Source organism: Phyllostomus discolor, chromosome 3 (assembly GCF_004126475.2).
Source record: "Phyllostomus discolor isolate MPI-MPIP mPhyDis1 chromosome 3, mPhyDis1.pri.v3, whole genome shotgun sequence".
Lineage (NCBI taxonomy): Eukaryota > Metazoa > Chordata > Mammalia > Chiroptera > Phyllostomidae > Phyllostomus > Phyllostomus discolor.
Window position 1 is genome coordinate 109,741,211 of NC_040905.2, and position 23,033 is coordinate 109,764,243.

At 40.6% G+C, this 23,033-nt stretch overlaps 1 protein-coding gene and 1 long non-coding RNA gene across 4 annotated transcripts in view; both read right to left on the reverse strand.

The window, feature by feature from the left end:
• The window catches only part of RBFOX1 (RNA binding fox-1 homolog 1), a 1,508,648-nt gene that overhangs the window by 703,267 nt on the left and 782,348 nt on the right, over window positions 1-23,033 (reverse strand). The gene's annotated exons all lie outside the window — the stretch shown is intronic.
• LOC118499259 lies at window positions 1,828-21,732 on the reverse strand. The gene is made up of 4 exons (XR_004901784.1): window positions 21,722-21,732; window positions 18,682-18,687; window positions 16,675-16,677; window positions 1,828-2,517 (listed from the first exon to the last, which is right to left on the reverse strand). It is a non-coding gene; the product is annotated as an uncharacterized LOC118499259 (long non-coding RNA).

The following is a 23,033-nucleotide window of genomic DNA, read 5'->3' on the forward strand; positions in this document are numbered from 1 at the left end:
AGACCAACATCACAATTTTTCCTGGCCATATTCTAACCTGTTACCATCATATATCAACTTCTACTTGCAAATACTTGCTTATACTACATTCCTTTCTGGCTTCTCTTCCACTGATATCTTACCCATCCTAGAAGGCTGAGTGTAGGTTCCTACCTGGACCATGAGTTTGCCCTCCTGCTGGCTCCCAGACATTTTGCTTTCACAAATTAGTTGAAAATATGAAAGGAATGAGGTATATGCCCACTGATAATTTTGAAGACTTACTTCAGAATTAGATAATGTGCTATGTGTTTACATGGGTACAATGTAATGTTATCAATGAAAACATAGAGACTAATATGATCTACTGAGGTTAATTGAAAGGGAACATCTGTAATTCCATAGAAACTCACTACATTACCCTTGTGTCAATCATTTTGACTTGGATGACTAAACGTATCAACAAGCCCGTTCTACTTTCTCCCTTTGCAGAAAGCTTTGTAGTTCTTTTCATTTTCACCTCACACACTAGTGTTAATAATAATAATAATAATGGCAACTATTTATCAAGTACCTATTATATTGACATGTTTTACATGCCTGTTTTCTTTTCATGTTCATAGTAACACAATACATTTGTGCTGCCCTACACAGCAGCCAGTAGCCACGTGGGGCTATTGAGCATTTGAAATGTACATGTTCCTAACTGAGATGTGCTGTAAGCATGAACTATATATAAGATTTCAAAAACCTGATATGCAAAGAGAATAAAAAATATTAATAGTTTTTTAAAATAAAAATATTAATAGTTTTTATTTTAATTAAATGTCAAAATGATTTTTTACTATATTGTATTCAATAAAATATATTATTAAAATTAATTTCAACTGTTCCTTACTTTCTTTTTCTTGGTTAGCTACTAGAAAATCTAAAATGATATATGTGGCTCATGTTCATGGCTCACATTACATTTCTAGTAGACAGTGATGCTGTAGAATACCTATTAACTCCATTTTACAGATCAAGAAATCAAAGTTTAGTTTCCAAAAGTCAGTATAAAGAGTGGACTCAAGATTCAAAGTCAGATTTGACTGACTTATTGTCCAGGATGCTTTATTCAATACATCCTTCATGACTGGTTGTTATAAGTACAACACAAAAAGTGAATGTAAATTTCACCCCTTCCATTTTCATTTGAAAATGAAAAGGGGCCACACAGGAAGCCTGACAAGGTCAGGGGAGCCCTGCATGGCAGCCTTACAAACTCAGAGACCAAAAGTAACCACAAAGGATGATCTGAAATTAAAAAAAATATTTCTAACTAAAAGCAGGTCACACTGAGCATTCATGTCCTAGGCTAATAACTTCCCTGACAAAAAGTCAATCTTTACCCTAATTCAGCCTGTCTATTGTCTTTTTGCAGCTACAATCACATACCTTTGGAATGTGATTTCCAAAAGTTTCCTTTTTCTGGACTCCTCAAAAGACAGGCACAGCACCAGAGGGAGACCATGAATCCCCTCATTCTTATTGAGTTAATTGTTGACTGTTAACTGTCCTGTACCCAGCTATGTAAAAGAAGTATGTGTCTATCATTTTCCTTTTTTATCCAATCCCAGAGGTTTCTCCTTGCTTTGCTTTCTTTCTCCCACCTCCCTAATCAATCACTGATGGATTTCATATAATCCACTTATGTCCTCTCTTTTGGTTGTGATGTATAAAATAAGGTGCAGAACTGCTGTTGTCTAGAGCATTTCCTCAATCCATTGAGATTTTGCTTCCTGGCAATTGTCATCAGTTTGGCTCAAATAAACTCATAAAAATTCTTACATGATTGGATGTTTCTTATGTTGACAAAGAGAAATGAAAACATATATCCACTTAGAAATTTGTACATGAATATTCACAGCAGCATTATTCATAAAAGTCAAAAAGTAGAAACAACTCTTATGTCCCTCAATGATTAAAGGGGAAACTAGGGGATCAGAAGATGATGGCCAAGTAGATGGAAGCTGAGCCCACTTATTTGTGCCCCCAGCATGGATTTTCAACTGATCTCCCAACAAGTGACCAGAACAATCAACTGAATCTCTGCTAATATGAATTTTTGAGGCCAAGGAGTACAGAGGATGTTTTGTACCATTTGGAAAAGATTTTATAAGTTGAGGGGAAAATGCCCAGTGCATGGTGCCTGCAACAGAGGAGAGAACAGACAGAAAATGCACCTTAGTGGCTCTCGCCCCTCTCAGAGTGGGGCTCTGGTCTTAGACAGGGAAACCCCCAACCCTGATCAGGGGAGACTTAAAAGGATATATAAAGTCTGAGAAACTCAGGCTGCACATACACAGTGAGCAACACGTCCATAGCTGCAGTGCCTACTGGGAGAGTTTCAGATAGGTACTCTCTCCTGAAACTGTCTGAGGCTCTGGCAGAGTGTGGACAGCCCTGACCAAGAGAGACTTAGTGCTTTTAGGGGAGGAGGAGTGTATGGAGAACTCTCAGGTTTCAGTGCCATAGTGTGGGGTCCACATGGAGACTCTTTTAAAAGGGGAGCTGAGGTAAGACTGGGCAAGGACCCCATGTGCAGAGGCTCTGCCAACAAAGAAAACAGAGTGAAAGCACAGTTTTGTCTCACTGAGTCCAGCTTCACAGGAAGAACAGAAAGTGGCATGGTTAAGGCATTATGGGATCCAGTATAGCATGGCTGGTGAGCAGCAGGCTGTGCAGAGTGAGAGTTCTTTGGGTCTGAGTATCCTTCAAGAGTGGCAGGCTGGGGACTGGATGACAAGGAGCTGAATGCCTGAGATTCATTATAACCAGACAGGAAGGCAGGACCCCTCACAGGCAGGCGTGCCCAACCCCTCACCTGTGGGATTGCAGACTCTACATATCAGTGAGGCCAGGCCCAGGAGCCCCCTACTTGGTGCAGATCTGCAGGGGGAAAGAAGGAGAAACTAAAAAAGGGCCCATTCTAAACTTTCACCAGATGCTATGAGCTATGCTGGTTCCTAGGGCCCTGATCCACTAAAATCAGCAGAGCGGAGGGATTAGAGACAGGCACAACAAGGGGGGTTCAGGGCTCTGCCTAATCTCTGCACCTAGACAGAGCTGTTGTCTGCACCAGGCAAGAAAGAGCTGACCCTTTTACACAGATTGGCCCCTCGTAGGAAACAGACAGCTAATTAATTGGAAACTATAGTTTATTGGAAATAACCTGGAACAGACAAAGACATGCGGCCAGGGTTTGGGGAACCACTCCCACTGTCTTCCCTGAAGACTAAACAGTGCTTCCCAGGGGTTGACCCAGGGATTCCACCCTCCCAATTCCATCAGAGTCCCCCTCTGGAGACAGGTGGAGGTGGTACTGACAGTGCTCTTGGACATCAGATGAACCACTCTTGGGCTTTGTGCTGATGGAAAGGGCATAACAGTAGGGACTAACCAGGTCTGAAGGGGGTAGCCACAGACTGTGGGTCACTTGTAGTCTCCAATAGGCTGCATATGGCTAGACTAGGACATTACCTGACATAGCAGGGGAGGATGCAGAAAGAGAAGACAGGAGCAAATGCTAGACTCTGCTGAGGTGAATTCCATCATTGCTTTCTTCATTATTTACATTATTTTTTCTCCTGCACAGTTTTTTAACATTTTTTTCTTTTTCTTCAAGTTTGTTCTAACTATTTCACTCTTTTTTATTTTAGTTTATTTCAAATCTCATATTTTATTCCTCCCTTGTCTTAATCCATCTTGCCTTTTTTCTTCCTTTTCTTATTTGTATTTTAAATGTTATTTTTCCTTTTCTATACCTTGTTTCTATTCCACACTCTTACTATTTCTCTTCCCTCCAGCCTCTCAAAGCCATTTGTCTTGCCATTTGTCATCTCACATTTTTTTCCCTTTCTTATAGTATCCTTGTTCCCTCTCCACGTTTATCACTCTTTGCTCTTTGGCCATTGATATGGTGATTGTTGCATTTAATTTTATTCCCAGAAGTTCGCTATTTTTGTATTTCAAGTCTTAGATTTTACTGTACCTGTCTCCTACTCCAATTTTGACCACTTCTTGTCCTTCCTTTTTTTTATTTTAAATTTTATTCTTTCCCTGTCTTAACCTGGTTTCCATTCCCCTTATTATTTCTTCTCCCTCTATCCTCTCAAAATCACTTTTATTTCCTTTAGGCATCTCATAATCTTTTCTTTCTTTTCTCCCTCTTATTCCCTCTCCACCTTTATTAATCTCTGATCATTTGTCATTAATATTGCTGTAGTGGAGGTTTTCCTTCAACTTTGTTCCAATTTTTCATTATTTTTAAACCTCATATTTTACTCTTCTTTTTTCTTACTCCATTTTTCCTTCTTCCCTCCCTTTTTTATGATGTAAATTTTCTTTTCTTTCTTTCTTTGCCTTGTCTCTATTCCCTAGTTTCTATTTTATTATTTCTCCTCCCTCTACCCTCTCAAAACCATTTTTCTTTCTGTTAGTCACCTCTTATTCATTTTTCCTTTCTTATAATAGTCTTAATCTCTTTCCAACTTTATTAATATTTGTTAATTCATTGTTGATAGTGTGATTATGTTGGGGGTTATTTTTGCAGGTGTGGGCTTTGTTTTCTGGGTTGTTTAGTTTTGTTCTGGCAGTACCTGTATAAAAGCAGACAAGACATGGTGGGTGATATGGTTCTCAGTCAGTCAGTAGGTGGAAAGAACCCACCCAAGAATGACCCAACAATAATCAAAACCCAATTACAACAAGAGAGCCCACATAAATAGCAATAAGGGTATCCCAAGAGCATCCAGCTTGGGAGATCAAGGAGATTGCACCACTGAGTCCCACAGGTCTCCTACCACTGAAGGTCATACCATGAAGGAAGGGAGTCAAAGCAGATCAATCTAATATGCAGAAACAAACAAAATGAGTCACGGAAAATAGGGAGACAAAGAAACAACCTCCAATCAAAAGGAAAGGAGGAATACCTAAAAAGAGCGCTAAATGAAATTCAGGCAAGTAATATTTCAGAGATAGAGTTCAAAATAGTGGTTATAAGAATGCTCAAGGAGCTCAGTGAGAGCTACAAGGGACTATATGGGAACTATAAAGAACATAGTGGGAACTTCATTACCATGAAAAAGGACATAGAAACTATGAATAAGAGCCAGGAGGAAATGAAGAATACACTAGAATGAATTAAAAGTAGTTTAGATGAAGTGGAGGACAAAATCAGCAAGTTGGAGGAGAAGGTAGAAAAAAAACACCTAGACACAGCAACACCAAACAAGACTCAAAATGAAGGGAGATAGTTTAAGTGAGTTGCATGACAACATGAAATATAATCATAGGGGTACCTGAAGAAGAATAGGAGCATGGGATAGAAAATCTGTTTGGAAAAGTAACAACAAAAAGTTTGCCTGACTTGGTGAAGGAAAAAGTCACACAAGCCCAGGAATCACAGAGGGTCCTAATCAAGAAAAACCCAAATTGGCCCATACCAAGACACATCATAATTAAATGGCAAAATTTGAAGATGGAGAAAATCTTAAAGGTAGCAAGGGAGAAAAAGCTAGTAACACACAAGGGAGCTCTGATTAGGGTATCGGCTATTTTCTCAGTAGAAACACTACAAGTCAGAAGGGAATGGCACAAAATAATCCAAGTAATAAAAAGTAAAGCCTTAAAGACAAGATTGCTCTACCCAGCAAGACTTTCATTTAAAATGGAAGGTAAAATAAAGAACATCCCAGACCAAAAAAAGGTTTCAAAGAGCACCTTTCCAACAAACCAGCATTGCAAGAGATGCTAAAGGTACGGCTCTAAGAAGATGAAGAAAAAGAGAGAGGAATACAGGTACAAAGGCAAAAAATGTAAATGAATGAATAAGTTCTTATCAATAGTAACTTTAAATGTAAATGAATTAAATGCTCCAATCAAAGGCAGGGTAGCTGAATGAATAAGAAAACACAACCCACATAGAGGCTGTCTATAAGAGACCTCAGAACAAAAGATCTACACATACTGAGAGTGAAGGGACAGAAAATAATAGTCTAAGCAAACATACATGAAAAAAGCTGAGGTAACAATACTTATATCAGGCAAAATAGACTTCAAAATAAAGGCCATAACAAGAGACAAAAAAGTCATTATATAATACTTAAGGGAGTGGTCCAACAAGAGGATGTAACTCTTATAAACATATATGCATCCAGCAAAGGAGCACTTAAATATATAAGGGAAATCTTGGAAGACTTCAAGAAAGGTATCAACAGCAGCACAGTCATCATAGGGGATTTTAAACCCCACTGTCAACAATGGATAAATCTTCCAAACAAAGAGTCAACAAGGATATTGTGGCATTGAACAATATTCTGGATCAAATGGTCTTAATTGATATGCACAGAACGTTTCTCCCTAAAGAAGCGAAACATACATTCTTTTCAAATGTATATAGAATATTTTCAAAGATAGACCACATGGTAGGACTCAAAACAAGCATCAAAAAATTCAAGAAAAATTAAAATCATATCAAGCATCTTTTCAGATTACAATGGCTTGAAATTACAAACCAACCTCAAAAAAAAAAACCCAAACATTCAAATACATGGAGACTGAATGACATGTTATTAAATAATGAATAGGTTAACGATGAAATCAAGGAAGAAATCAAAAAGTATTAAAAAACAAATGGTAATGAGCACACAACAGCTCAAAACCTATGGGACACAGTGAAGGCAATCCTGAGAGGGAAGTTCATAGCAATACAAACCTACCTAAAGAGATAGAAAAATCTCAAATAAACAACCTAACACTATATCTAAAAGAGCTAGAGGAACAACAACCAAAAAATCCCAGAATAAGTAGAGGGAAGAAACTAACCAAGATCAGGGGAAAATTAAATGTCGTAGTGACTAAAAAAGCAATTCAAAGGATCAATGCATCCAGGAGCTGGTTCTTTAAAAAGATAAGCAAAATTGACAAGATTTTAACCAGACTCATCACGAAAAACAGAGAGAGATGACCCAAATAAATAAATTCAGAAATAAAAGAGGTGAAGTTGCAACCAATACTACAGAAATACAAAGGATTATAAGAAATTACTATGAACAACCATATGCCAAGAAATTGGACAACCTAGGAGAAATTAATAAATTTCTAGAAACATATAATCTTCCAAAACTGAATCAAGAAGAAGCAGAAAGCCTGATAAAAACTAGACTGATAAAAACTAGTGAAATTGAAGCAGTGATCAAAAAACTCCAGGCACATAAAAGCCTTGGACCAGATGGTTTCACAGGCAAATTTTACCAAACATTTAAAGAAGAACTAACTGCTATCCTTCTCAAACTATTTCAAAACAATTCAAGAAGAGGGAAGACTCCCAAACTTTTTTTAGGAGGCCAGTATTATCCTAAATCCAAAACCAGGTAAAGACACAACAAAGAAAGAAAATTAAGGCTAATATCTGGATGAACATAGATGCTAAAACCCTCAATGAAATATTGGCAATGTGGATCCAGCAATACATTAAAAATATCATACACCATGATCAAGTGGGATTCATGCCAGGGATGCAAGATGGTACAATATTTGCAAATCAATTAACATAATACACCTTATATACAAAATGAATGGCAAAAATCACATGTTCATACCAATAGAAACTAAGAAAAGCATTTGATAAAGTCCAGCACCCATTATGATACAAACACTCAGCAAAATGGGAATAGAGGGAGCATACCTCAATATAACAAAAGTCATATATGAGAAACCTGTAGCCAACAGTATACTCAAGGAGCAAAACCTAAAAGCTTTCCCCTTAAGATCAGGGGCAAGACAAGGGTGTCTACTTTCACCACTCTTATTCAACATAGTACTGGAAATTCTAGCTACAATGATCAGATAAGAAAAGGAAATAAAAGGTATCTAAATTGGAAAGGAGGAAATAAAACTGTTACTATTTGCAGACAACATGATAGGGTACATAGAAAACAATAAAGTCTCCACCAGAAAACTACTTGACCTAGTAATGAATTTGGCAAAATAGAGGGATACAAAGTTAATACCAGAAATTGATGGTATTTTTGTACACCAACAATGAAATATCAGAAACTAGGGAAAAAACCTCATTTACTACAGCAACAAGAAAATAAAGTACCTAGGACAAAATTTAACCAAGGAGTTAAAGACTTGTACTCAGAAAATTAGAACACTGAACAAAGAAATTGAGGAGGATACAAATAAATGGAAGTATGTACTTTGTTCATGGATTAAAATAATTAACATCATTAAAATTTTCATAATACCCAAAGCATTCTATAGATTCAATGCAATTCCTACTATAATAGCAATTGCATATTTCACAGATATAGAACAAATATTTCAAAAATTTATATGGAACAAAAAATGACCCTGAATAGCCTCAGCAATCTTGTGAAAGAAGAACAAAGTAGGAAGGATTATAATACCCAACACCAAACTATACTACAAGGCCACTGTAATCCAAACAGTCTGGTATGGGCATAAGAACAGCCATATTGATCAATGGAACAGAATAGAGAACCCAGAAATAAACCCATGTCTCTATGGTCAATTAATATTTGACAAAGAGGGCATGAGCGTACAATGGAGTAAAGATAGCCTCTTCAATAAATGGTGCTGGGAGAACTGGACTGGTACATGCAAAGAAATCAAAGTAGACCAAAAACTTACACCATACACTAGACTAAACTAAAAATGGATAAAAGACTTAAATATAAGTTGTGGCTATAAAAGTCCTAGAGGAAAATGTAGGCAGTAAAATTTCAGATATCCTATGTAGCAATATTTTTGCCAATATATCTTCTAGGCAAAGGACATAAAGGAAAAAATAAACAAATGGGAATACATCAAATTAAAAAGCTTCTGCATGGCCAAAGAAACCATCATCAGAATGGAAAGAGAACTGAGCATGTGAAAGAACATATTTGATAACAATACATCAGACAAGGATTTAATCTCCAAAATAGATAAAAAATTCATACAACTCAACACCAGGAAGACAAACAATCCAATTCAAAATGGCCAATGGACCCGAATAGACACTTTTCCAAGGAGGACATAGAGATAGCTCATAAACATATGAAAAGATGTTTAATGTCATCAGTCATCATAGAGATGCAAATTTAAACCACAATGAGGTATCACTTCACACCTGTCAAAATGGCCATCATTAAGAAATCAACAAACCACAAGGGCTGCCGAGGATGTGGAGAAAAGGGAAGCCTAGTACACTGTTGGTAGGAATGTGGACTGGTGCAGCCACTGTGGAAAACAGTATGGAATTTCCTCAAAAAAACTAAATATGGAACTGTCTATTGACCCAGCAATTCCATGGCTGGGAATATACTTTAAGTATCCTGAATCACCAATTCAAAAGAACTTAAGCACCCCTATGTTCATAACAGTGCCATTTACAATAGCCAAGTGCTGGAAACAGTGTAAATGCCCATCAGTAAAGAAGCGGATCAAAAAACTGTTCTACATATACACAATGGAATACTACACAGCAGAATGAAAGAAGAAAGTCCTGCCTTTTGCAACAGCATTCATAGAACTGGAGGATATTATGCTAAGTGCAATAATCCATTTGATGAAAAGTAAATACCATATGATCTCACCTATAAGAGGAATCTAATGCACAAAATAAACTGATGAACAAAATAGAACCAGAAGCATGGAAACATGGAACAGACTGGCAGCAACCAGAGGGAAGGGAGAGAGTAATAATGGTGGAAAGAAGGGGAAGGGGCTAGTCAAAGGACATGTATGAATGACCCATAGTCATGGACAATGGTGGAGCGAGTGACTGTGGAAGCAGAGGGTGAGCTGGGCAGAGGAGGGCTAAAGGGGAAAATTTGGGACAACAGTAATATAATAACAATAAAAAATTTAAAAAATTAAGGGGAAGCCAATGGCAGTATAGCCATACAATGGAATATTATTCAGCCATGAAAAGGAATCAAGTATTGATACATGTTATAACCTGGATGAACATTTAAAACATGCTTAGTGAAACAAGTCATATAAAAGGTCAGAAATTGTATGATTCCTTTGATATAAAATATCTGGAACTGATGAATTTCTAGAGACAGAAACCAGATTAGAGGTTATCCAGGAAATGGAGGAAGGGGAGGATGAATAGTGATTACTTGAACATGTACAAGATGTTCTTTTTTTATTTAATATTTTATCTATTTATTTTCAAAGAGGAGAAGGGAGGGAGGAAGAGAGGGAGAGAAACATCAATGTGTGGTTTCCTTTGGTGTGCCCTGCACTGGGGACCTAGCCTGTAACCCAGGCATGTACCCTGACTGGGAATTGAACCAGAGATCCTTCGGTTTGCAGGCCAGCACTCAATCCATTGAGCCACACCAGCCATGGCTACAAGGTGTTCTTTTAGGGTAATAAAGAAAGATGTTTTGAAACTGGAAAGTGTTGGTGGTTGTACAATGTCATGAATGTACTAAATGCCACTGAATCATGCATTTTAAAAGGGTTAATTGCATGTTATTTGAATTTCATCTCAATAAAGAAAAGTGTATTTTAAAAAAAGAGGTCATTGGCCCTGGCTGATATGGCTTAGTGGATTAAGTGCTGTCCTGCGAATCAAAGGGTCACTGGTTCAATTCCCAGTCAGGGCACATGGCTGGGTTGTGGGCCAGGTCCCCAGTAAGGGGCATGTAAGAGGCAACCACACATTGATGTGTCTCTCCCTCCCTTTCTCCCTCCTTTTCCCTCTCTCTAAAAATAGATAAATAAAATCTTTAAACAAAAACAGGTCATTGGTTAGATTGATTCCACAGTTGGTAATTTTTAACAATTCAAGGAAAAATAGCAAGAAAGGAATAATTAATGTGATATGTGGATATGGCAAAAGTCAGAAGATGATACTTCAGTGATGCACTTCTAGGAAACTAGAATTTATTTCCTTTTTCCTATGTAGAGTGAGCTGCATCCCCTGGGAAGAAATAGGCAGATCTCTGCGTAGTTCAAGACACAGTAAGTGGAACAATTAAAAGCCCTTTTTTTGCTGGAATTCCAGAAAGTGCCTAGGAGCAGAGACCTCATCCAGCTGGTAGGAGAACAAGGGAGATCATCTCAGGATGTCTGTTAAAGTTACAGCTAAACAAACATCAGTGCTTCCACCCTGAGTGGAGAGAGCACAGCTCCCTCTCTAATTAGCTAGATGACCTTGGGCAAGTTCCCTCAGAACACAGACCTTACATAGTAAAATGATGAATACTCTGCAATCCTTGTCTGTGGTGAGCAAGGCTGACTTTCACCAGCTGAGGCCTGTTTCCTCCTAGGCCATGCCCTGGCTGACAGAGTTAGGTAGGTCCAGCAGGAATGGAAAATCACCAGGCTGGAAAACTGTACTGTGGGAAACTGTAGTCTGGGAAATTGCCTGCCTGGGAAACTGCCTGCCAACCCTACCCAGGACAAAGAGAGGCCTGGCTAAGATTAGGGTCTGGGGTTGGCCTTATCTGGCACAACAGAATGCAGCTTTAACTTGAGCCTGACAAGATGTATCAAGAACAATGGTCAGCAGAAATGGCACCCAGCAACCAGCTCTAGCCAATCAGACTCTGACACCCCAACCAGTTATCCTTCTCAGGTTTTTGCGCTTAAAAAACCTGACCTAAGAACAACTGAATGAGTCCCTTTTCCTCTTATTCCACTCCAATAAATCCTGCTCCTTAGCTCTCTGTGTCTGTCTGGTTTCTTGAGCGGCCCTGACCTAACAATAGCCACAGCAGTAACTTGCATATATTACCTCTTATTGCTCTGACACGCACATAAGATGGAGCTGTTTTGATTCCAGTAGTATTATGATTTATAATAAGAAATGCATATTTGGTCTTCACACCTATTTCTGGCACAGAGCTCCTGAAGCCCCTGGAATATGCTCTGTGATAAGAGCAGCAAAAGGTGTCTCTTGAGATGTTAATTAAGACCTTTGGCCTTCATTTAGGAGGGAGGTCCGGTTGCCTGGAGAACAAACCATGTGATTAGAGGGTTGGAACTTTCATTGCCACACCTCTCCCTACTTTGGGGGTGGAGATAGTGCCAGAGGCTGAATCCACCACCAGTGACCAGTAATTTAATTACTCACGCCTCTGTAATGAAGCCTCCATTAGAAAATTGTAAAGTAAAGGGTTCATAGAGCTTTCAGGTTGGTGAACACCTTGGGATTTGGGAAGAGTGGCATTGAAGTCCTGAGCCCTTTCCCCATGCTTTGCCCCATGTACCTCTTCCATCTGGCTCTTTCTGAGTTACATGCTCTTAACAATAAACAGGTGTTTAGCAACTAAAATGTTTCTCTGAGTTCTCAAAGCCATTTTAGCAAATTAATTGAACTTGAGGAGGACATTGTCAGAACCTCTAATCTATAGTCTGTCAGTTAGAAACAGGTGTCAACTGTGACTTGATATATAAGTCTGGAGAGTGTGTGTGTGTATGGAAAGGGGCAGTCTTGGGGGACTGAGTCCTTAACCTGTGTGAGGTGATGGTGTCTCCAGGTAGACAGTGTACAAAATAAGTTGAATTGTAGGACACCCTGCTGGTGGAGAATTGCTTGGTGTGGAAAACTTGCTCCTGCCTACCTTGGAATTAGGTAGAACCATACCCCCCTTTTGATGGACTGAACGTAAATATAGAACCAGCTGAAAATGGTCCTATCCTATTTAAAGAGATAGTGAGTTGCTTTTCAGAGACAATAAAACAAGATTGAAATCCTGTAGCCAAAGCACAGGCAGAGAAGGGAACTTTGACCTTCAGCTGCACATGCAACCAAAGTCCCCACCCACACCCAAAACCAAAGGATCAGGACAGAGCTGGAACCTGAACACCCAAAGAAACCCTTTCAGAAGCAAAGGGTTTATTGTCCAGGGAGATCTGGTATTGATGTCTCTTTACCATAAATGGCCAAGTTCCAAGGTCCTCCAATTAAAACTTGCCCCACCAGCACTTCCACATACCTGTTCCCCCCAAACACCTTAAAAACCTTAAACCTAGTCCAGCAAGCAAGATGAATTTGAGGTACTATTATATTTCTCATCTTCTTGCTTGGTGTCTTTTTGATCAAGAAATCTTTCCTTACTCTCAACTGTGACTTTTTTTTTTTTAGCTTTGGCCTTTCAAATCATTGGGCACAGAAACTTGGGTCAGGTAACACAAACCCTGAGGTCCAGGGAAATTCTGTGACTTATCAAAGGTGGCCCAGGTAGTAGGAGGTAGGACTCACCCCTGTGTCTGCCTGTTCTTAACCAGGGTAATATGGCAAAGGGGCTGCATTCCCTCTTCATGGATTTTCACTCCTTATTCCTCCTTTTCCTCTTTCCTCTAAGTGCTGGATTCTAGATCATAAAAGTTAGGTCACTTACCAGTGGACATTGTAATTTGAGTTGGGACACCCTGGGCTAGATAACCACTAAGATCTCTATTAGCCCTGAAATTATTATTATTATTTTCTTTTGTACTGCAATATGCCACAAACATTTCACTGAGGAATGAACATGCTAAACTAGTGAGGTATTTTAGAAGGAAATTACAATTGGTCTGAATCAGAAACGTACATATTATATTCATATTTCCTTCACAGCAGCATGCAGACATATCATTCCAAATATTTTAGCACTGGATAGATTGGACATAAAACAAAAGATGAGTTTCTAACCCAAGCCACAACACTGTTTTTGCTTAATGTTTCTGGCCACATCAAGTAGAACATTCTCCCAAAGTGCAATGTATACATTAGCTGGAGACTATAAATCATCCATAATTATAATATCCTTCACCCTGAGAGGCCTTTAGTGTTTCCTTTATAAAAGTTACACAGTTGAGACCTGTACCTGGCTAATAGATCAGCCCTCCCTGAAAATACAATTATGCCACATGCAGGGCAGGGAAGTAGTTTTGCGTGCCTGCTGTCCCTGTGTGTTTCACACACAATGGCTTCTCACCATGAACTTAACCACTGGCTGCCCAGAAGCTCTGTGTAGGAGAGGATGTAGGGAGGGTGGGGCTTGCTCAGTCTGACTTAGAATGGGGGACACAAAGGGCTTCTCAGAGGGAGACTCACTGGTCATAGGGCAAACCCAGGGGCTGCTGATTTGCAGTCATGTAGGCAGAATCCCGGGCCCTGGTATTTGGGCATCTCTGAGGAAGGCCTGGAGATGCTGCTGACTCAGAATCTCTCCCTCAAAGGATGGGCTGGGTGCCAGGCACTGTGCAAAGGGGCTGGGCAGTAAGGAGTACAAGGATGGGGGTTGGGTAGGGAGAATATCAACATTCTCAGGGTCTGGTAGGGGATACCAATTAAAAGGGCAATATCACAGACAGGTGGGCTTGCCATGACAGACACTGGGAGGGCCGGTGGACACGGCAGCCACTGGCCCGGGCCTCCCCTTCACAGGGGTGTTAAATGCAACCATGGCCTGATGCTCTAGTGGAACTTTTGCCAAGTGTCAATAGGCTATTACTGTGGAAACAGATTAAAAGTGCTACCTTGTTTCATTTAAATGGGTGAACAGAAAACAATCTCTGAAACTCTGTTTTTGTTTTTGTTTTTGTTTATTTTTAAATGACACACAGAGAGGCCTAGTCCTTCCTCAGCCTTATAAAGGCCTTGAAGACAGACGGCTTTCCACCTTGTTTCTCCTGCCTGGGGGCCATCTTTCCAGATTCCCCTCCACCCTTCAGAATCCTGTTCCCCATGTGGCAGATACTGCTGGCTGTCAGCCCAATATCTACTCTTTGTTTTTAAAGATTTTATTTATTTATTTTTTAGAGAGAGGGAAAGGGAAGGAGAAAAAGAGGGGAGAAACATCCATCCGTTACTTCTTTCACATCCCCAACTATGGACCTGGCCCACAGTCCAGGCATGTGCCCTGACAGGAATTGAACTGGTGACCTTTCAGTTTGCAGGACAACTCCCAACTCATCAAGCCACACCAGTCAGGGCCCAATATCCACTCTTACCTTCCTTCCTTTTAACTGGTTATATTACCCCACAGGAAAAAAAAAGACTACACTTCTCAGCATTGTCTGCAGCTAGGTTTGGCTATGTGACTCAATCATGGATAAGGTGTTAGTTTCTTTGGGATGTCCAGAAAAGCTACTTGATAAAGGGAGGTTTCTCGATTAAGAGGAACACAAATTCTTTATTCTTATGGAACTTCCGGTTAATCGTATTGTCTCCTTTACTTATTTGGCCCTTCCTGCATTCATTCACTTCTCGGGTATTTATTGAGCACTCACTATATGCAACTAAGATAATTAGCATGAGATCCTAGACCTCAGACATTTTGCAGCCTAGTGAAAGAGAGAAATGGGAAACAGTTTCTTATATAGAGCCTGACAAGGGCCAGAAGAAGAGAGATAATGCCCCAGACACAATGAGGATTAAAAGGAGAGAATTTTTTCTGACTGTGGTAGCCAGGGAGAAATTCAAAGAGAAAGTGAAGCCTGAGTTCAATTTTGTAGTCTCTAGGATATAAAATTCTAGCTGCTTTTCTGATGTGCAATTTTCCTCTCTCTGATTTGACTATAAACTCTTTGCAGGCAAGAATTGTACCTAAACCTGGGAAAGTATTTAGTACAGTTATGCAGGCATTCCTAGCAGCATGAAATCTGATTTGTCTGAGCCCTAGGGCTGGAATGGATCTTCAGACACCTTTACTCATAGGACAGACATCTCATCTCACTAGCCCAGTGGCCCTCAAAATTCAGTGCCCCAGCAATGTCAGCATCACACAGGGACTTGCTGCAAATGTAAATGATAGAGATCCATCCCAGAGCTGATGAATCAGGAAACCCAGCATTTACTCTTTGCCTTGAAAGAGATGCTCTGTGCCCAACTCCCAAAATTATTCTGGAAGTTTGACAAAAATGCATGAACTGCAAATGTGGGTTAATCATCTCATCAGGCTCCCCTTAGCATTCCTTTTTTTTTTCTCATTTTCTGCTTGAGTCTGCTTTTTCTCCTTCCTGGAGTTCCATCAGAACCCTGCTAGTGTGCCCAATCTCTCCGCGGGTTCCTAGGTTTCAAGCTGCCCAGGTTTTGATCTCCATGAATGTCATTCTCTACTCGGGGACTTGCGACCTTCGGAGGCAAGACTAATGAACAGGAGGTAAACTGACCAAACAAACAACGTTTTTGCTTTGAAGAGAGATCTGCCTGTGGAGCACTATGAGAAATCAGAAATACTTTATGAAGTCTGCTAAGCAAACAAAAAGCAAATCCTTCCCAAACATAATTAGCCAAGGTGACAAAGTAAAGGCAAAGGCAGAGGGTCACACTGGGTGGCCAGGGTAGGGGGTGTCAACTGCGGTCCTTCCTTCCTTTAGACAAGCAGAAGGCTGTTGGCTGCAGGCAGTAAAGGAAGGGCTCAATTTTGGGAAAAGAACAGAGAGAAGAGTCAAAGAACCACTAGTAACCAAGGATGTGCTTGGCCAGGCACAGAGCTCTCCTACTGCCCTTTCCTCACTGCCTGCTCTCTCACTCCTCTTTTGCTGAGCAGAGATCAGGTGCAGGGAGGTCACATGTCCCATACAAGGCCACACAGCTTCTAGGTGGCAGAGCCAGAATATAAACACATGTTTACTGGCTCCAAGCCCATCATACAGGTCAAATCCCTGTAGAGATATGGTGGGCAGAATCATCACCCCCTCAAAAGATGTCTACATCCTAATCCCTGTAACCCGAGAGTGTGTTACCTTACATGGCAAAAGAGACTTTGCAGATGTGGTTAAGAGTCAGGAGTTAGAAGATTGTTTTCTAACAAATCTTCATAACTGATGGCAGGCCCAATATAATCACATATATCCTTAAAAGAAGAAGGCAAGAGGACCAGAGAAGAGGATGACTAAGGCAGGTGTCAGAATCAGAGATTTCAAGAACCTAAACTGCTGCCTTGCTCAGTGTGGCTTAGTCAGCTGGAACGTCATCTTGTGCAACAAAAGGTCATGGGTTCGATTCTCAGTAAGCACACATGCCCAGGTGGCGGATTTAATCCCTGCTCAGGACTAATATGGGAGGCAACTTATTGATGTTTCTCTCTCACATCAGTGTCTCTCTCTTTCTCCACACTTCCTCTCGCTCTAAAATCAATAAACATATTTTAAAAATTAAAAAAAAAAGAATATACACTGCTGGCTTTGAAGATGGAGGAAGGAGCCTTGAGCCATGTGCCTCTAGAAGCTGGAAAAGGCAGGAAATGGGACCCTCTCTGAGTCTTCACAAGGAATGCTGCCCTGCTGGCATCTTGATTTTACCCCAGTGAGGCTCATTTTGGACTTGAGACTTCCAGATGGCAACCAAAACACATTTGTGTTGTTTCAGATTACCACTAAGTTTGTGGTTATGTGTTACAGCTGCAGCAGAAAATTAATACAGAAAGGGAGATCTGGGCATGTTTAGAAGCAGAATGGAGCCACTGGGAGAGGAGGTGGGGGGAGCATGGGTGATGCTAAATTATCAGAGTGGCCACATTTGCAAATGCTTAACATGTTCATGGACTGTTTGAAATTCTTTACAGGTATGAACTCGTGTTATCTGCACAACATGCCTGTGAAGTTGATATTACAACCATCTCCTTTCATAGTTAATGGGGTACAGAGAGATGAAGTGGCCCAAGACTGCACGGTGAGCCTATGAGGTGAACAAGAACTTAAGACAAGGCATTCTGACCCCAGAACTTGCCCTCCTCATCCCCACAGGACTCTGTTCAGATATTTGGAGGGATAACTTTCTAGAAGAGATGAAATAGGATTCACTAACCTATTTCAACAGTTATTCATTGAGGAATACATAATATATAGTACTATGTATTACGATAGTATATAGTTAAGTACATAGATATGTACATAGCCAAGTGCATAGATAAGATACTCCCAGTTCTCTTAAATATGGTTTGGGGGAGGAGTGTGGATCAGTAAGTGCTGGGTCATAGACTGCAACCAGGACATACTATCACAGAGGACTGGATTTGGTAGGGGTAAAGAATGGAAGAGGTCACATTTCAGGGTCTAGGTAGCTAAGTACAAGGTTTCTGGTGGGAAGGAAGGAAGGGAGGGAGGGAGGGAGAGAGGGAGGGAGGGAGAGAGGGAGGGAGGGTGGGAAGAAAAGCTGCTTAAACAGAGGAAAGGATGAATACAAAGGTAGTGTCCTGGAGGGGCCAGGCACGGTCAAGACTGGATGTGGGTCTTGTCCTCGAGTTACAGACAGGACCCCAAGAGGCTGGAGGTGGGAAGATAAAATGTCAGATTCTGGACAGTGCAGTCAGTGCTTGGGGGAAATAACAGATATAAGCTGCAGGGCTAGAGAAAAAATGATGTTAGTGAGTTTAAATGTGTCCTCCCAGCTGAAAGATACCAAAGTCCTAACCCCTAGTACCTGCAAATGTGGCCTAATTGGAACACAGGGTCTTGGCAGATAATTAAGTTATAATAAGTTCATTTATATGACTAGTGTTCTTATGAAAAGGGGGAATTTGGATGCAGAAACAGACACACACAAGAAGAACCCTGCATGAAGATGAAGGCAGAGATCAGGATGATGCTTCTACAGGCCAAGGAATGTCAAAGATTGCCAGCAAACCACCAGGAGCTTAGAGGGAGGCACAGGATAGATTCTCCCTCACAGCCCTCAGAAGCAATCAGCCCAGCCAACACCTTGATCTCAGATTTTCAGCCTCCAGAACTGTGAAACAAAAAATGTCTGTTATTGAAGCCATTCAGTTTGTGGTACTTTGTTATGGCAGCCTAGCAAATGGACACAGGGATGCAACAGTTCTCTCAAGGACAAATGGGTGCTGTATTTCTCAACATGAAGGTCGCTAGGTACCAGGAACTGGTAAAAACTCAGTCTCAGCACTGCTGTGCCTCCCTGGCTTCCACCCAACAGATGCCAGTTGCACGCCCTCCTCCTCCCAACTGGTAACAACCAAAATATCTCCAGTTATTACTAAACATCCCTCGGGAAGCAAAATCACCCTTGGTTGAGAATCACTGACATAGAGAGAGGAGATGGAGTTATTAAATGAATATTTACTTTTCAAAATGTAGTTCTACAAATATTTATGGAGCAGTGGTTCTGAGCTGGGCTTTAGGCAAGTGCCAAGAGTTCAAAAATGAAGAAAGGGCTGCCTCTGTCCTTAGGAAGCCCTAAGTCTATCAGGGCTTGTGATTTACTGCAAACACTACTGACAGAAACATAAAGAAAAGTTTCTGAAGGTTCGAGTGTGGTTATGTAAGCTAACCTGATGTTTTTATGCATATACTATTATTTCACATTATTTCAAAATAAAGCCACGTTTCCACAGGCTAGAGGCTATTTCCCCATCATTTCCTTCTAGCATTGTTTATCCTGGATATTTTATGAGTTTGGGGGTTATTACCGAGTTTTCAACAATCATCAGATTGTGCCAGTGACATAATTGAATACAATTTTATTACCCTAGTGAACAAGCATACATTTTTAATCCTTCTGCTCCATATTTTTTTGGGCTAATAAATTGTTTTTGGGGGTTGCCCATAGGTTGGATACCTTCTACAGATTTGAGTTGATTTTTCTCCAATGCACTATTTAAGCACATCAGTGCCATTCACACTTCTAAGTGGGGTATTACAAAATGATAAAGTATTCCATCTAAAATGAAGTAGCAGGTGGAATTTTGCTCACTGTTCTTGATTCTGTTGGGCAGTTTGCCTGACAAGTGGAAGGCACCGGATTCCTCCATAATGCAGCCTGTCTCCTGACAAAGCTTGTCTCGGAAACACTGGTGTCACTTCAGAGAAAGTGTATGGACACTGACTTTGCTTCTAGGGAACAGCAGAGGCCCAGGGAATAAACAGATAGCCCTCAGCTATTAATAACATGATGTGGAAACAGCATGTTTCTTAGGTAGTGGCTGGCTGGGTCTATCTGCCGAAGATATCATTTCCATCCACGGCAGTGAACTCGCCTCAGGCATTTGTAAAATTCTTACTACTATGCATGGTTAACCTGCCATCTGCCTTTTTTCCCCTTTTTGTGTTGATGGGGTGGGTAGATATTATTAAGGGGGACAGAATTTGAATAAATAGGAAGTTCCACATAGTAGCTATATGATTTGAAAGGGTAACCAAGCAACTTTTTTTTTCAAGTTACAGTCACACCAGTTAGAAAGAAAGCAATGGCTAAGAAACACTTGCTATTTAGAAAGAAAAAAAAAAGAAAGAAAGAACAATAGGGTTTGAACTTCCTTCCCAAATGCAAAAATGCTAATGCTGCAAAATAGCCTTACTGGATTTTTTTTTTCCAGCACTGACTCCCAGGGATGAAAGTTACACCAAGTTTATTAAGTAATTCAATTTTGTATAACTTGAAGGAATCCTCTAACTCTTTTACCATGCTAACAAGCACAGGGCCTCTGACAGACTGGCTGCCAGGGAGGTTTCATCCCCACTGGTTTTGTTTATCCAACAAATTGTAGTTTTGTTGTCTGAGGGAATTGGGAACAGGGGGATTTGTAGAAAACTATAATAGAGAGAAACCTCGCCGAGCACAAAACAAAACAATTCTTCTCTAACAAAATTAACCACTTTGATTTCATCCCCTTTAGGCTTCCTGCAGAGTTAGTGGCCTCCAGTGGGTGAGCTGGTCTCCCCAGCAGGTGCAAAGCAGAGGGTCCCTGTGAACAGAAATGTCGAGGAAATGGGAGAGGTGACGGAAGATGCTTTCCCAAACAGTAGCTTTGTCTGTGTTTTCTAAGCTTTCCACTCGAGCTTCCCAGAGAACAGGATTCAACAGCAGAAGTCCTGGAAATAATAGGCCAGAACACACCCCTGTATACCTAACGTATACAGTGTAGCAAGTTGCTGCTGAAATGCACACACACACACAGCCTTTCATTTGGATTTTTTAAATTATCTAAGAAATGAACAAATAAAGAAAGTGGTATATTTTATACAAGGTAACACTCTTCAACCTTAAAAAAGAAAGTGATCCTGCCCTTTGTGATTGGATGAACCCAGGGTGCGTTATGTTAAGTGGAATGAGCCAGTCACAGAGAGACATACACTACATGATTCCACTTTCATGTGGAATCTGAAATAGTCAGACTCATAGGTGCAGAGACTAAGACAGATGTGGCCAGCAGTTGAGAGAAGGAGAAATGAGGACTGATTCAGTGGGTATCAGGTTTCAGTTATGCAAGATGACTAAGTTCAAGAGATCTGCTGTACAGCATTGGGCCTATGGTAACAGTACGGCACTGTGTTCTTAAAATTTTGTTAAGAGGATAGATCTCACGTTAAGTATTCTTACCAAAAAAATACAAAAAAAAACCCCAAAAAACAAAGAGACACAAGCAACGTTTTAGAGGTGATGAATATGTCTGTTATATTGATTCCGGTGATAGTATCATGGGTGAATGCATACGTTAGAATGCATCAATTTGTATATGTTGAATATGTGCATTTTGGGGCATATTGAATATACCTCAATAAAGTGGTTAAAATTATCTGAGAACTACACTTCGAGGTGAGAAAGAAGCAAATAAGAACATCCCACTTTCTGCTCTGGCTAAGTCATTCGGGGGTGTGTTGTCCCTGTGCTGCTTCAGGTTGGGGCTTACACTAGCCCCCCCTTATCTACTGTCTCACATTCTGTGGTATCAGTCACAGATGGCCAATCGCAGTCTGAAAATATTAAAGGAAAAATTTCAGAAACAAATAAGTCTTCAGTTTTAAATTGTGCACTGCTCTGAGCACTATAATGAAATGTCTCGCCATCCTGCTCCGTCCTCCAAGGACACAAGTCATGCCCTTGATCAAAGCATCCATGCTGTATGAGTATGTGCCACATACCAGTTTCTCAGTCACTGTATCGGTAATTTGAATGACTGTCTCAGGATCATGTTCAAGACATCCCTATTTTATTTAATAATGGCTCCAGAGCGCAAGAATAGTGATGCTGGCAATTTGGATATGCGAAAGGAAGTCAGAAAGTGCTTTCTTTTGGTTAAAAGGTCTATACACATAGGGAAAAACATAGTATATATAGGGTTCAGTGCTATCTTCAGTTTCAGGCATTGACTGGGGGTCTTGGAAAGTATCCCTGGGTATAATAGTGGACTACTGTGCATAGGCTGTGTTTTGTGAGAGTAATGGCAGCTCCTTGGAATGTGGACATTGGATTTGTAGGAATGTACCTCCAAATGGTCCCAACCTTCTTGAACAACAGATATCATCCCTAATCTAGAAGCTCTTTACTTCCATGGTCTATGATCCTCTGCAAACAGTGAGCTCCACTAGTTAACAGCCCCATTGGAGATGGAACCTGCCTTCTTCTCTGGCTGAACAGCAGCAGCCACCAAAGGTACTCAGCCTTCCTCTCCCACTCCTTTTTTCCTCTCTGCCATGCTCTTCATCCCTCACCTGTGTCTGCTCTGCTGCCTTCAAAATATCCTGAGAGGCCACTCTTGATTTGTGCCTTAAGTAAAGCCAACACCAGGTGATCTAAAGGCATGTCCCAGGGACATGTATAGAAGTTTACTGAGACCTGGTAAGTCATCCTGGGACCCTTTCTGGAACTCACATGGACTTCATGTCTCATCAAAATGGTTCCTCACATCAGGAATTATTCCACAAGCATTCAGTGACCATTAGACATTAGGGAATTTCAAAAACAAAAAGGAAATGAGGGTAGATTTAGGGATATTTTGAAAGTTAAAGTGGGATGATCATCTGCATCTTGGTTAGAATATTATTAATGGTTTCCTGATGCTCTTAATGCATCAACACTGACCTCCTTACCCCAGCCTGCAAGACCCAGGAGTCTGGGCCTGCAGACATTTCCAGATGCAGTCAGCCCTTCTCTCCACTGAGCCCTCCTGGCTGCCACCAAACTGCCCTCTGCATAGTTCATGAAATGCTACATGAGCCCTCTAGCACCCAGATTTTGACATAAGGCTTCCTTCCATTTGCTTGGTCTTCTCTAATTGCTTCCCTCCCATCTGAAAGAGTCCTTCTCCCCTTCCTGG